This window comes from Podarcis filfolensis (assembly GCF_964270895.1).
Source record: "Podarcis filfolensis genome assembly, chromosome: 1".
In the NCBI taxonomy this organism is placed as follows: domain Eukaryota; kingdom Metazoa; phylum Chordata; class Lepidosauria; order Squamata; family Lacertidae; genus Podarcis; species Podarcis filfolensis.
The window spans coordinates 85,857,556-85,870,407 of NC_139604.1; the positions used below are offsets into that span (position 1 = coordinate 85,857,556).

The window sequence follows — 12,852 nt, forward strand, 5'->3', positions numbered from 1 at the left end:
TTTGCACCCTCTTTGAGAGCTTGTGCCTGGCTGTAAGATGCCCTTAAACACTGATAATGCCTCTTGCTTGTCTGGATGGAGGAGAGAGAGAGATGCGTGGAAACTAGCCTGGTGTACAAACTTGCATTTGTTACACCACCTGCTTTACCTCTGGCCCTGCCATGCAACACTCCCCTCCACCACCACCTCCTGAAGGTTGTCCAAAAGGGAACTTGAACCTTGTTCTGAAAAAAAAAAAGTTCCCCATTTCTGGTCTACAACATAGAACTAGAATGATGAACTAAGCAGCAAGTCCAAGTTCTGTGTTAAGAAATGATGGCAAATTTGCATACAATTGCCTGGTCTTACCTGCAGTGTTACGCCTGTAGGTTAAGGATATTTACAGTGGTGGAGAAGAATTTCTTCTAAGGCCTGAAAGCATCACTTGCCGTGATAGCAACTTGTGACCTATCCTTTCCAACACTGTCACTTAAACAGAGGGCTCCTTCACTCATTCCAGTTTCCAACACGATGTGTACTTGCAGTGCAACAGCATAGCAGACACATATGTGTGTACACCAGATTATTTTTTTTTAAGTATGCCTTTCCTCTCCAACACAATTATCACCTAAAAAGCCCACATTAGCATCCCATAGGGAAATATAATTTGTACGTCTGTATGTCTGAGCATCTGCCTTGCTTACTGAGCCTCAAATGAGCTGTCTACTTCTGCGGATCTGCTGGTTTATAGCCCAGTCCTAAAGGTCCTCTTCCCAGTGATATAAATGCAGACTTATGCCAATACATCCGAAACAGCAATCTTTTCTATTAGTGAGGGGTTGGGGAGAACTGATTGCTCTTTCCCTGCCATGAAAACCCAGTTCTTAAGTGGTTAGAATAGTCATACAATGAGACGGTTTAATCTGCCCCATAATATACCAGAAATATAATTCAAGGAAGGGGGGAAATCATTAGTGTAGAAATATCAAGCCCCACTACTTCACGAGCTTTCGGACTGGGATCGGCAGCCCAGCAAGAAAGGCGCAAGGGCCTCTGTTTTGCACTCCAGCAGCAAAGCATTGCAGAGTCAAGCCATTCGTCTCCCAGTTGAGCGATTTGTGCTTGCCACAATAGTCAGTTCACACATGCATGAACAGCACTTGATCTTCCTCCATTTTATTACGAAACCATTGACAACTTTCAACTAGAGGTTTCTGGACTTGGTTGAAAAGTATCGCACTGGAGTCAGTATGAAATTTCTTTCTTTGGTACCTGATCTGTGATGGCTCTTTCACACGTATAAGTTATTGCTTCATGGGCTCCTCCAGAAAAGTTGTCTACTGAGCATTCATCCATATTTGTTTGTGGGACGGTTATACAACAATGAGCAGACATCCTGATTTGCTTGCAGGGTGCTTACATATCAACCTGTTAATTTGTTCATCTTAATTCTTTTCTGTGCAATTCCCCTCACTGCCCTAACTGCAAGAAGTCTGATTTACAACAACAACACAGGTTTGTTGCACTAGGGCACCAGAACATTTTAATCCATTTTAATAGTACAAACCTAAATTTCCAGTTATGTGCTTGAATCCCTCTCACAAAACAGTGACAGCTGGAAGCACCCCATTGCACCCATCAAGCAATGAACATCCATGCATGACCGGGGCCTTTGTCCTGATCGACTGTATAACCTGTGCCTCAACTGGCTAGCATGGGGAGGAGAAGCTGCCAACCTCCTCCAGACACGGCTGATCTACTCACAAGTGACAAAAATCAATGCACAAAGTCAACTGATTTCATGCATCTTTTAACATGGCCATGGCCTTTAGTTAGCGTCCGCTTAGATCCAACTGCTTCTATTTTATTTAAAATAAATAAATGTGTCCTTTAGTTCACATTAACTTAAAATCCGTTTTGTTTTTTTTATTTAGAGCCCCTCTCTCTTTCAAGGTTATCACACTCCACATCCTCAGGCTCACTTTTAGGTTTGTTTATTTACACCCCTGCCACTTAGCTCACCATTGGGCTTTGCTGCCTGAGCCTTCGCTTAGCTCCTTCCTCTCTCCTCTGTTTCCTCCTTCCTTGGTAGTGCTTGCCATTATCCAGCTGTCATTGTTCCTCTCTTAATTCACCACAGCTGATGCTTTCCCCTTTTCCCTACTTACTCTCATCTCTCTACTTTTTGTTGCTATTTCCTGTTGTTAGTTCCTAGCGCTCTGATTCCTCCTCCTCCATTTCACTCCCACATTCCTGCTTCCTTCCCTTTCTCAGCGCCTGGGACTCACACCCAAAGTTTCTCCTTTGCCAGGCTGAGCAGCGCTGCATCCTCAGCGCCGCCGCCACCCCCACCCTGCTTTGTCCCATCCAATCTGACCGGCTCACCTTCTGGACGGACTACCAACACCTCTCCTCATATGCATAGATTTACACAGCCCCTTTTATGAAGAAAACCACCTTTGAGAGGAGCTGATGAATTTCATCAGGCAAGTGGCAGAGACATGCTGAATTTCCCCCCTGACCATCATTTCCCCAACTTGCTACAAGATGCATTCCTTGCATAGGGTTGTAGGAATGTGTTTGCAAGGATAAACAAATACCCTCCAAGTGTCCCTATTTTCCAGGGGCAATCCTGGAATTACAAAAGCTACTCCAGCTTCTGATTTGATCCTGGAATGCCCCTATTTTCCCCACCAGTGCCGCCACCGCCGACCTCAGAGAGGAGGAGGAGCTGGCACTTACCCTGAACAACAGCAGTGGCATCTGCAAGGGATTGCTGCAAGAGGCTGCATTGCCTCTCCATGGCCGCCAGTGTTGTGCCAGTTCTGAGGTGTAGGCAGAGCGCAGGGACACCCCAGGCAGGAAGAAAGGGGGAGCAAAGCACAGCGCAAGGAGACTTGATTTTTTAAATGAAAAAAAAAGCTTTGTGCATCCATGTCTAATCTTGCCCCTTTCTAAAATTTATTTATTGGCATGTGTTTTTCTTTTTGCAAACCTACCAAAGAATACCTGAAGGAGCGTCTCCACCCCCATCATTCTGCCCGGACACTGAGGTCCAGCTCCAAGGGCCTTCTGGCAGTTCCCTCACTTCGAGAAGCAAAGTTACAGGGAACCAGGCAGAGGGCCTTCTCGGTAGCGGCACCTGCCCTGTGGAACGCCCTCCCACCAGATGTCAAAGAGAAAAATAACTACCAAACTTTTAGAAGACATCTGAAGGCAGCCCTGTTTAGGGAAGCTTTTAATGTTTAATAGATTATTGTATTTTAATATTCTGTTGGAAGCCGCCCAGAGTGGCTGGGGAAACCCAGCCAGATGGGCAGGATATAAATAAATTATTATTATTATTATTATTATTATTATTATTATTATTATTATTATTATTTGTGCGCTCTGTTAGTGTAGTGGTGGAGGAAATGCTTTGCTGGGGGGTGGGGTGGAAGACAAAGAAGGTTGGGGGGAGGAGTGAAAAATGTCCCTTTTTTCATATGAGGAATGTTGGAGGGTATGTAAACATATCCTGGACAAAGTGCCCTGTTGTGGACCCCTTCCTCAGTGGGGCCTAACAGCCTTACCTCCTTGTGGTGGCAGCACAGGGTAACGCAGCCTAACCTCGCTTCAAATTTCCCAGAATGCCTTGTAGAAAATGTAAACATGGCTCGATGAAGTCACCTGCTTCTGCTAGGATTGCCAGGTCAGACTGTTGTTTTTTGTGTGGTGGGTGGGGAGGGGGTCAGGGCAAGCATCAGCTATGCTGCCCGCCTTAAAAAAAAAAAGTCCCCAGGGCCCTACTGGTTGCCCAAGGAAGCCAGGAATTACCTGGACTGGAATTTCATTGAAGGAAAACTGGTTGTTGGGAGGCATCTGCAGAAGAGTAAAGGGTGGGAGTGATGGGCATCCTTCCCGCCTGCTGCTTTACTGCTCCAAGCAACTGCTTTCTTGAGATATAATGCGTAGTTTGGCCCTCATGCTGGTGCCATTATAAGGGGGTGCTGCATGCATGTAAGCAGATCTTCCATATGCTCAAGAATTTCCACATACCCGAGCAAAGACACTTCCTACTGATGCCTCAACGATTTGAAAAGAAAAGAAAAAGTATTTTTGATCCCTGGCGCCACACAAAGCAAAATCTCTCCCATCCACGTGGCACAAGCTCTGTGTTACTTGACCAAGAGTGCAAGCTGTCAAACCTCAGCGAGGCTGCAATTGGTAGATATCCAGGTGAGAGCCTTTAGCACAGTTCTTGCAAAACGTTCTGATCCCTGCCTCTGTGTTTATAGTTCCTGTCAGTGGCTAAGAAGCGGGATTGGCTTGAAGGGCTCAGGAGCCTCAAGAGGCTGCATGTAGCAGGAACAGGCTGTGCTTAGAAGGCCACTGAGAGCACTCAAGGCGGAAAGGAAAGAAATGAAAAAGAGGCTGGTCTGCATCATGAACTGCAACCCAAAAGGCAAATGACATCAGAGACAACAAGCCAGTGGAAACTGTGTCTCAAGTACAGTTCCAAATGGGAAAGGTCAATATTTATTACGTATAATAAATCTATACAATATGCAAGGAACTTATGCCCCAAATTGCTGAAAAAAATAAATTAAATAACTGTATTGCTGTCACAAAATGTCACGTAAAAAGCCATGCTTTATATAATGCACTGTCAAAGATCAAAAAGCTCTGGAAATCCAGGAATTGAGTGAAGACTTAATTTAAAATGGCTGTTGGTAGCTGGGTCAATGGACCCATTTCCACAGAATCTTCATTCGGGGCCAAGCTATAAATGAACCTCAGCTGTCTGAACAAATCCTTTGCATTGTGGTGTATAATTCAACAAATGCAGTAACAGCTGTAATAACAACTCTGTAGTTTCTCGGTGCTCGTAATGGTCTCAAGCTCTTCAGGTAGCCAGTATCTAAGCTCTCTAATATGTGGGTTAAAATAGTATAATGCAAATTATGGGATAAAAGCCAATTTAAAAATAAAACTGCATGTGTATATATGTGCAATACCTGTCGTTTTAAAAACTCCTGTAAGCAAAGAGTCCCTAGCAACCTTCAAAGGCCTCACAATCTGCTAGGTAAAAACCTAACTGAAGATAGTTTGGAAGAACAAAGACTAATATTAAAAATGTCTTTAAAATATACGTAAAAATACAAATACTAATTTTGCTACTACTGTGCCGGTACACGAGATGTCTGCAAATTTGGAGATATTGATATACAGCTTATTCAGCACTGATTTTTGACAAAAGTGTCAGGCAGTATTGGTCCACACATTTATGTAGTCATTTTTATTTATTTTCTTCCATTTATACTCTGGCTGCCCTGCATCACAGAATCCAATGGGGCTCACCTGTAGTTTATAGGAGGTCTCCTATCCAGGCGCTGGCCAAACAAAGACCTGCTTAGTTTCAGGTAGGTGATGGCCCCACGTGCTGTTAGATCATACCTGGGACCCTAAGAAGCATTCAGGATAAACAGAAACACCAGCACCTGGGGCTGGAAGTTTTCTATAGCTCAGTTGGTAGAGCATCAAACTCTTAAATTTCAGAGTCATGGGTTCGAGCCCCACGCTGGGCAAAAAGATTCCTGCATTACAGGGGGGTTGAACGAGATGACTCTGGTGGTCCCTTCCAACTCTATGATTCTAGACATTATGCTTGAGTGGGGCTAGCTCCAAAAACAGTGGCTCTCTTGTTGTTACTTAAACTTTCCCTGTTTACCACCCGTCACTACACCCAATGAACCAGGGCAGGAATGAGGAAAGACTCATCACTACATGGGTAAGTTGTTGGAGCTCGGCCTACACTCGAGTAGGACCCTGGCAGAGACACATGCCTGACTGGGATGTTCTCTCCCTCCTGGAGGGACAACAATCCCATGACTGCAACCATGGAGCAGGAATTCTAACATCAGAGTTAAGGGGAGTGGACATTTCCCGAAGGTGCCCTGTGCTGAAAGGGAACACTCAGGGATGCCCGGGGGGGGGGGGGGCTAATGCCTTTTCCAGCAACCCCCTTGTGCTTCCTTATAGTGGCTGTTTCCTCCGTCTGAAGTCAAGGGCATCATAGTCTATTGGGCCTCCCAGTGACCACTTAGAGAACCGCAGATGATGGGGCAGCAGCAAGTGATCTAGTAACAGGGCAGAAGTTATACTGGCAAAAAGGATAAGTCAAACCCTATTTGAAAAGCTTGTTTTCTCTCTGCCAGGCTTGGGCTACCTCAGCCAGCAGTAGTCCTGTTTCTGAACAGAGTTCTGGACAGGGGTAAATTACCTTGCCCTAATTTACCCCCGTGTCATTTAAGCTGGCTTCCTTGAGTTTGCCTTGCCCCTCACTCTCCGTCAGCGCCATTTGCCCTCCGTGACATTGTCATGTAGCTAGTTCTGATTGAGTGAATGGTGCCATTATGCCAATATGTTCGCTACCGGCTCTCTTGATTGTCTGGGGACATATCATAAATTAGAAAGGAGCCCTAACTGGGGTGGGGGGCAGCGGCACCAAATCAGCAGCAGATCTGACTGCAAACGGGCATGAAAATACTTAGAGATGTCAAGGAGGTGTTCGGGCAAGATTTAAACCATCCTTACGTGCCAGAAAGATTCATGGGGTGAATCTTCAGTGCAGCACTATAATGATCTTCAACATGGAAACATGGAAATGTGCAACTTGGATACCAGAGACATATTCTCTCTCCCTCTCTCTCTCTGTGTGTGTGTGTGTTTCTTTGGGGTCATTAATGGAAATCTACTCTTCACCAGTTTATTGCTTTTGGCTAAAATATTTGTCTACTGAGCTTTTCATGTCCTTGCCTGCTGCAGTTTTGCATTCTATGCATTTCTTTCTTTTGTGTGTGTGTGTGGGGGGGCTGTTTCAAAGCTTTATAAGATGGATCAAAGAACAGGTTATTTTGTCTAACAATTGCAGTAGTGCTTGGCCAGGCCTGAGTTTGTTTTTATTGAGCTGCTATGCTGCAAGGGATGGCCTGTGATGGGTATAGATTGCATATTGATCACTGCATGGAAGTACAAGGAGGTATTTGGTGGGGTGGGGGTGGGCAGGGAAGGAAGGAGCAGCTTACTTTCGCAGCCCATCCTCTCACAACAGAAATCATAATTCCAAGCAAGATGTATAAAGAGCACTGGACGCTAAATGAAATACAATGTTGAATCGCAGGGATGCAGTTAACGTATTTAAAATGTAAATAGCAGCCACAGGGAAGCTTGAGCAGGCTTTGGACTGCAGGATGTGGGGAGGAAAAGTTTTACATAGTTCCTGGGAAGATCCTTGAGCCATAGATAGTGCCCAGAACAGAGCAAGACAAGCCTCTGTGTATCCAGCTTCCAGCATCAACTAAAGTTCACATATACACAACCCTGCTTAGCCTAAGGTTCTCCAGCCAGCCAGGTGAAGTCAGAAAAATCTCACCCATTTGTCTCTGTGACAACAGGGCTCACTCTTTGGACATGTAAATGGCCATGCTTAACTAGCCAGCTAAGGCCATTAAGGGACGTGGGTGGCGCTGTGGGTTAAATCGCAGAGCCTAGGGCTTGCCGATCAGAAGATCGGCGATTCAAATCCCCGTGACGGGGTGAGCTCCCATTGCTCGGTCCCTGCTCCTGCCAACCTAGCAGTTTGAAAGCACAAAAGTGCAAGTAGATAAATAGGTACCGCTCCAGCGGGAAGGTAAACAGCGTTTCCATGCGCTGCTCTGGTTTGCCAGAAGCGGCTTAGTCATGCTGGCCACATGACCCGGAAGCTGTACCAATAAAGCGAGATGAGCGCACGCAACCCCAGAGTCGGTCACGACTGGACCTAATGGTCAGGGGTCCCTTTACCTTTACCTTTAAGGCCATTATATCACAAAGAGACAGGTGTGACCAGTTCTTCTGCTACATTCTTAACTCACAGATACAGGATCAGAAGCCTGGAAGGGTCCCACAGATATCATGCAGACTGACCCCACAATCAGTACAATCACAGGAAGTCTGGGTAATGACTCAATAGGGAAATTTCTGAATCACTGCAGAATCAATCCTAGGACATGATGTTGGAGAATACTGTGTGATTTCCACGGGTTCTGGTGTTTTTTTCCAGATGACATGGTGCTAAAATATGTTTTAATAAAGTGCAGACAGTGATAAATGTAGGATATTACACAGAAGAAAGAGTTAAAATGCATAAGATAGATCTGTGCATTATTATACAGGTTGCATTAGACAGAAGATATCAAGAGAGGAATTATTTCAAGACAGTCCACCCTGCAATCTTGTCTACAAGGAGGTCGTTTGGCATGCTGTGTTCAGTTTTAGGAGTTACAATTCAAGTCACCAAACTGGAAAGGATTTAGAACAGAACTATGAAGATAATGGTGAGAAGACCTAGAGGACACATCATATAGAGAAAAGGATGCTGAGCCTAGAGAGAATAGAAAATTAAGCAGAGATGGTTGGTAGCTTTTGAATTATGAAAAGAATGTGGCAGGCAAAGAAGGAGATAGAGGAGGTTCACCAGGAGAAGCAATGAGTTTTAATTAACTACAAGAAAGTAGATTCAGGGCATGTCTGCACTGCAACTAAAAGAAAAAAAACTCCCTGCTCCCACTTGATACATTTTTGGTCACCACTGTAGAGATGCATGGCAAATTCAACTATTCTTTCTTTTTGGGGAGAAGAACACTATTCTGATCTACCATTCGTCGCTTTCTTTTTTACTTCCTTCACTGTGTTTTTGTATTTGTGTAGCCAGACGTGGGCCAAACACAGCAAATGGTCTGGGAACATCAGAAGCTGTCGTGGTACGGAAGCTAAACAGGTGTGGCCTGAATTGTAATCTGAATGTGAGCCTTTAGGGAGTTCAGTGTATGAGCAGAATATATGTATAATAAATTCAGGTGGCGGTGGTGGTGTTTTTTTTTTAAAAAAAATAGCCAGATGCATGACCCTTGAATGCCCTAGTATCACCACTGTGTTGGTGATCATGGCGCATAAATAATGTTTATTAAATGCGTAATAAATAAGCATGTGCACCTTGTAGGGCATCTGTTAACAAGGAAAGATGGAAGACTTATCTTGCCTCTTTGCAGAGCACAGCATTTGCATCCCTATGAGTGCACTTGTGTGAGCAATGCTTATACATACATATGCATGCACGCTTACGCAACTCTCCAAATTCAGTCAGTGGAAGACCTTTGAAGAATCTGATTGAAGAAGTTGAAAACACATTGGATCACCATTTCCTGTTATTTATTATTAACTAGTTATTAACTAGCAAGGCTCCTGTCATGGTCTCCCTCCAGGGAGTAGAGGCCATGAAGGAATCCAGGGATGTGGGTGTGAGAGTTTGTCCCTGCTCATCCCCATCTGCACACTGGGGAAAAGGCTCCTCCACAATTTACACCCCAAAATAGCCCTTCATCCAAGTTATTTGCTACCACCACAGCATTTATTTATTTATTTATTTATTTATTTATTGCTATTTTTATTGCTCTTACTGTAAATTTTGTATGTTGTATGCCACTTTGCTGTATTTAAAATAAAATAAAATACAAAAGTGTCTTCCATAAACATTTAAATGAAATAGAATAACAAATAAAATAATGTGAACAAGGGATTGGCTTGACTTTACTGGGTCCTGCCATTGCTCCCTCTCCCCTATTTGTTTTGATAGTGACATAGGAGTTGCTGGTGCTGGGATAGTCCAATCAAAAGGCAGAAAATAGAGCCTCAGGAAAAAGGCAAAAAGACAGAGTTGGGCCTTTTTCCAGCCAACAGTTAGGACTGCATTCCCCAGTGCCTTGCAGGTGATTTAGACTACAACAGTTCCCAACATCGCTGAGCATTGTCCATGCTAGTTGGGGTTGATGGGAGTTGTAGCTGAAACCATCTGGAGGGCATCACATTAGGGAAGGCAGAGTTAGGGAGCACCATTAAAAACCAGAGAGAGTCAACAAAAAGAAGGATGTTAGAGCTTACAGCCCATTTGGGAGACCTCAAAAGGGATAGCTGGCTGACCAAGACATCTGAACAATGTGTTTCTCTCCCATGAGCCTGTGGGAAGTGGTAATACGGCCCACTACAAACTAGGTCAAAAATCCTGATGGCCTGAAAGGATGCTGGGATTCAGAGATGAAGTTCTACTTTCTTGTAGAACACATGCTTTTTCTGCATTTTTCTTAGCTGGTGGCTCTGTTCAGTGTCTATGGAGCCAGGGAGGTGAGCCCAGATCACTCATGGAGAAAGCAGGTGTAATTTCTCAGGGTGCTCCCAAAAGATGTCATGTAAATATAGATGCACAGCTTGGTTTATTGAGTGCCAGGGACAGTTGAGTGAACACTCAAGTCACAGGAAGAGCATCTTGGTAAAACTGCAACAGCTGCCAAAGGAAGCCCATAATTGCAACCCAACATCATGCCCCTGATTACCCACTACATAGAATCTACCACAAGGGCAGTAGTAACACATCTGTCATGTCCCTGGCCTCAACAGTTGTGGCTGGAGGGGATACACCAAGAAGTTGAAGCAATGTTGCACTTTGAGATAATTGAAGAATCCCAGAGTCCTTGGCAATGTCAACCCTTGTTAGTACCTAAGCTGAATGAGAATGTTCATTTTTGTATTGATTTTAGGAAAAATTAATCCTGTTTCTACATTCGACACGTATTCCGTGCCACAGGTTAATGTGGTTTTGGAGAGGTTGGGCAACCCAGATATTTATCTACCCTTGATCTTACTAAGGTTTATTGGCAGTTTCTGCTTACCAAGTCCTTTGAAGACAAGGAAACCTCCTTGCAGCCAGTATATGAATGACATTTGGTGTTCACAGAGCTACTTTTCAGCATCTTATGCCCAAGGCTCTGAGAAGAGTAAAAAGGAGTACAACAGAATTTCTGAATTATGGTGGTCCATTTATTCCCGGATTTATCTCTGTGTCTACATTGCTTACAACCTTATCCAAAGGGGGGGGGGGAACCCCATCAACCCACATAATTTGAATAGGAACTTGTGAGCAGCTGGGAGTACTTCTTTACTCTCTGCATGTATTTGTATGTTCCACATCCCTGGTCTTGCCTGTTGCTTTAGCCTTCAGACAGATTGATGCCTTTAGAGTAGCACTGGTGGTGACGACACTGTTCTCTCTCAGGCTTTTATACATGAGCAGAAAGTTGTCGTGGCGGAAGATGACTGTTGTAGAAAAGGAGGTCCTCAGAATAACCAGGGCTGTGAAGACATTAGGATACTATCTCTGGAGCTTGTGGTAGCTCATACTCCATTATGGAGTTTGCTATACTATCTCCCTCTGCCTGTGAAAATAACAAGGGTTAAGTGGGCTAGATACTACTGGGTCAACTGGTGGTTGACAGCTTCATCTATAGTTCAGGGGTAGCCAACAAGGTGCCCTCCAGATGTTCAGCCCCAGGCAGCATGGCCAGTGGTCAGGGGTGATGTGCTCTGTTGTCCAACAACACTTGGACACCACACCAGCTACCCCAGTAGATATGAAAGCATCAACCACCCATTAACCCAGTGGTATCTAGCTCTCCTTCCCACAGAATGATAATGCTTATTCCCCCCCCCACACACACACAACAAGAGGATGATAATCATGTGGAATCTGTGGGCAAAAGTGGTGTCCGGTTATCTATTCAGGAAATTCCTGTCAGACTGTGCCCAGTGGTGCCCAGAAGTGATGTAATTGATGAGTGTTTGCGAGCCATGCGTCAATTCAGAAATGGAATTATGATTATTTATTACTTGTACCAGGGCATCTGACTGCGTTGCCCCATCCACTCTGGGCAGCTTCCAACAGAAATCAGGAGACCCCAGAATGAAAGCCAGGAATGGAGGAGGCCCAGTTCTGGCTTGCATTACAAGCCACAGAGAGCGAGCAGAGGAAACGAATGAGAGAGCTGCACTGGGACAGTGCTTATGGCCCAAAAGGGTAGGAGGTCTCAGTGGGTAGAGGCAGCTAGTCATGAGGCCTGAAATGATGAGGTTGCTCCTATGAACCAACAACTATATGGTGGGGCGAGGTCTAGCTCCTGATTTTAAATGCTTGTGTTGGTTACCTCCTGGGGTGCCTTGCCTATTGGATCTCTTTGAGTTGGGAGCAGGGCTGGATTAAGACCTTTAGAGGTCCTAAACACTGAGAAAATTATGGTTCCCCCTATGTAATTCAAAATAAAAACAATGCTAAATTATATATCCCAAGTGGTTTTTTTCTGGGGGACACACAGGGGTATGCATACCCCTAAACCTTTTGTTTATCTTTGTACTTTTGTCCATTTACTGTTTTTATTTTCCCCGATCTGAACAATAAAATGGTGGTTTTTTTCTTGAGTCAAAATGAGAGTACCCCTAAAGATTTTTTAAGGAAAAAAGCACTGTATATATCTCAAAATGCCACAAAACTTTCTTGTATGCAGAAATTAAAACAGCTCCTTTCTCGATTTTCTGATTGCCAAATTCTGCATCAAATTCCATCAAAGCTGGGTCAATGAGGCCTTCTTTCGATTTGCCTTGGCAAGGAGGCACAGCCCCTGCTTTAGGTGGGGATTAAGTAATAAAAAGAGAACAGGAAAATGAGGAAAGAATGTGGAGAGGAGTGTAAGGAAACCTAACACAATTCTGAGTTTCCCGGTGATAACTACTTTTTAAATATAGATATTAAATTCTTAAGAAATACATTTAGGAAACCTCTCCTTTTCCGGCGCTTCTGCTTTGCTGGTGCCCTAAGCACATGCGGAGTCCTCCGCGTTCCCTCCCCGCTGAAGCTGCAGACTGCGCGGTCGCCAGGCGGATCCTAAGGCGCGGATCGGGCCTCCGACTCGCCCTCCTTCCCATTTGCCCGGAATCCCCGAGAGGTCACGGTGCTTTTGGACTTTCGCC

General features: G+C 44.6%; 1 long non-coding RNA gene across 1 annotated transcript in view; it reads right to left on the reverse strand.

Moving 5' to 3' along the window:
* LOC310757800 overlaps nucleotides 1-12,647 on the reverse strand; it is a 28,792-nt gene extending 16,145 nt beyond the window's left edge. The window contains exon 1 of the long non-coding RNA XR_014545479.1: nucleotides 10,725-12,647. This is a non-coding gene — a long non-coding RNA (uncharacterized lncRNA). The remainder of the gene's footprint in view (nucleotides 1-10,724) is intronic.
* Between the last annotated feature and the right edge of the window lie 205 nt (nucleotides 12,648-12,852).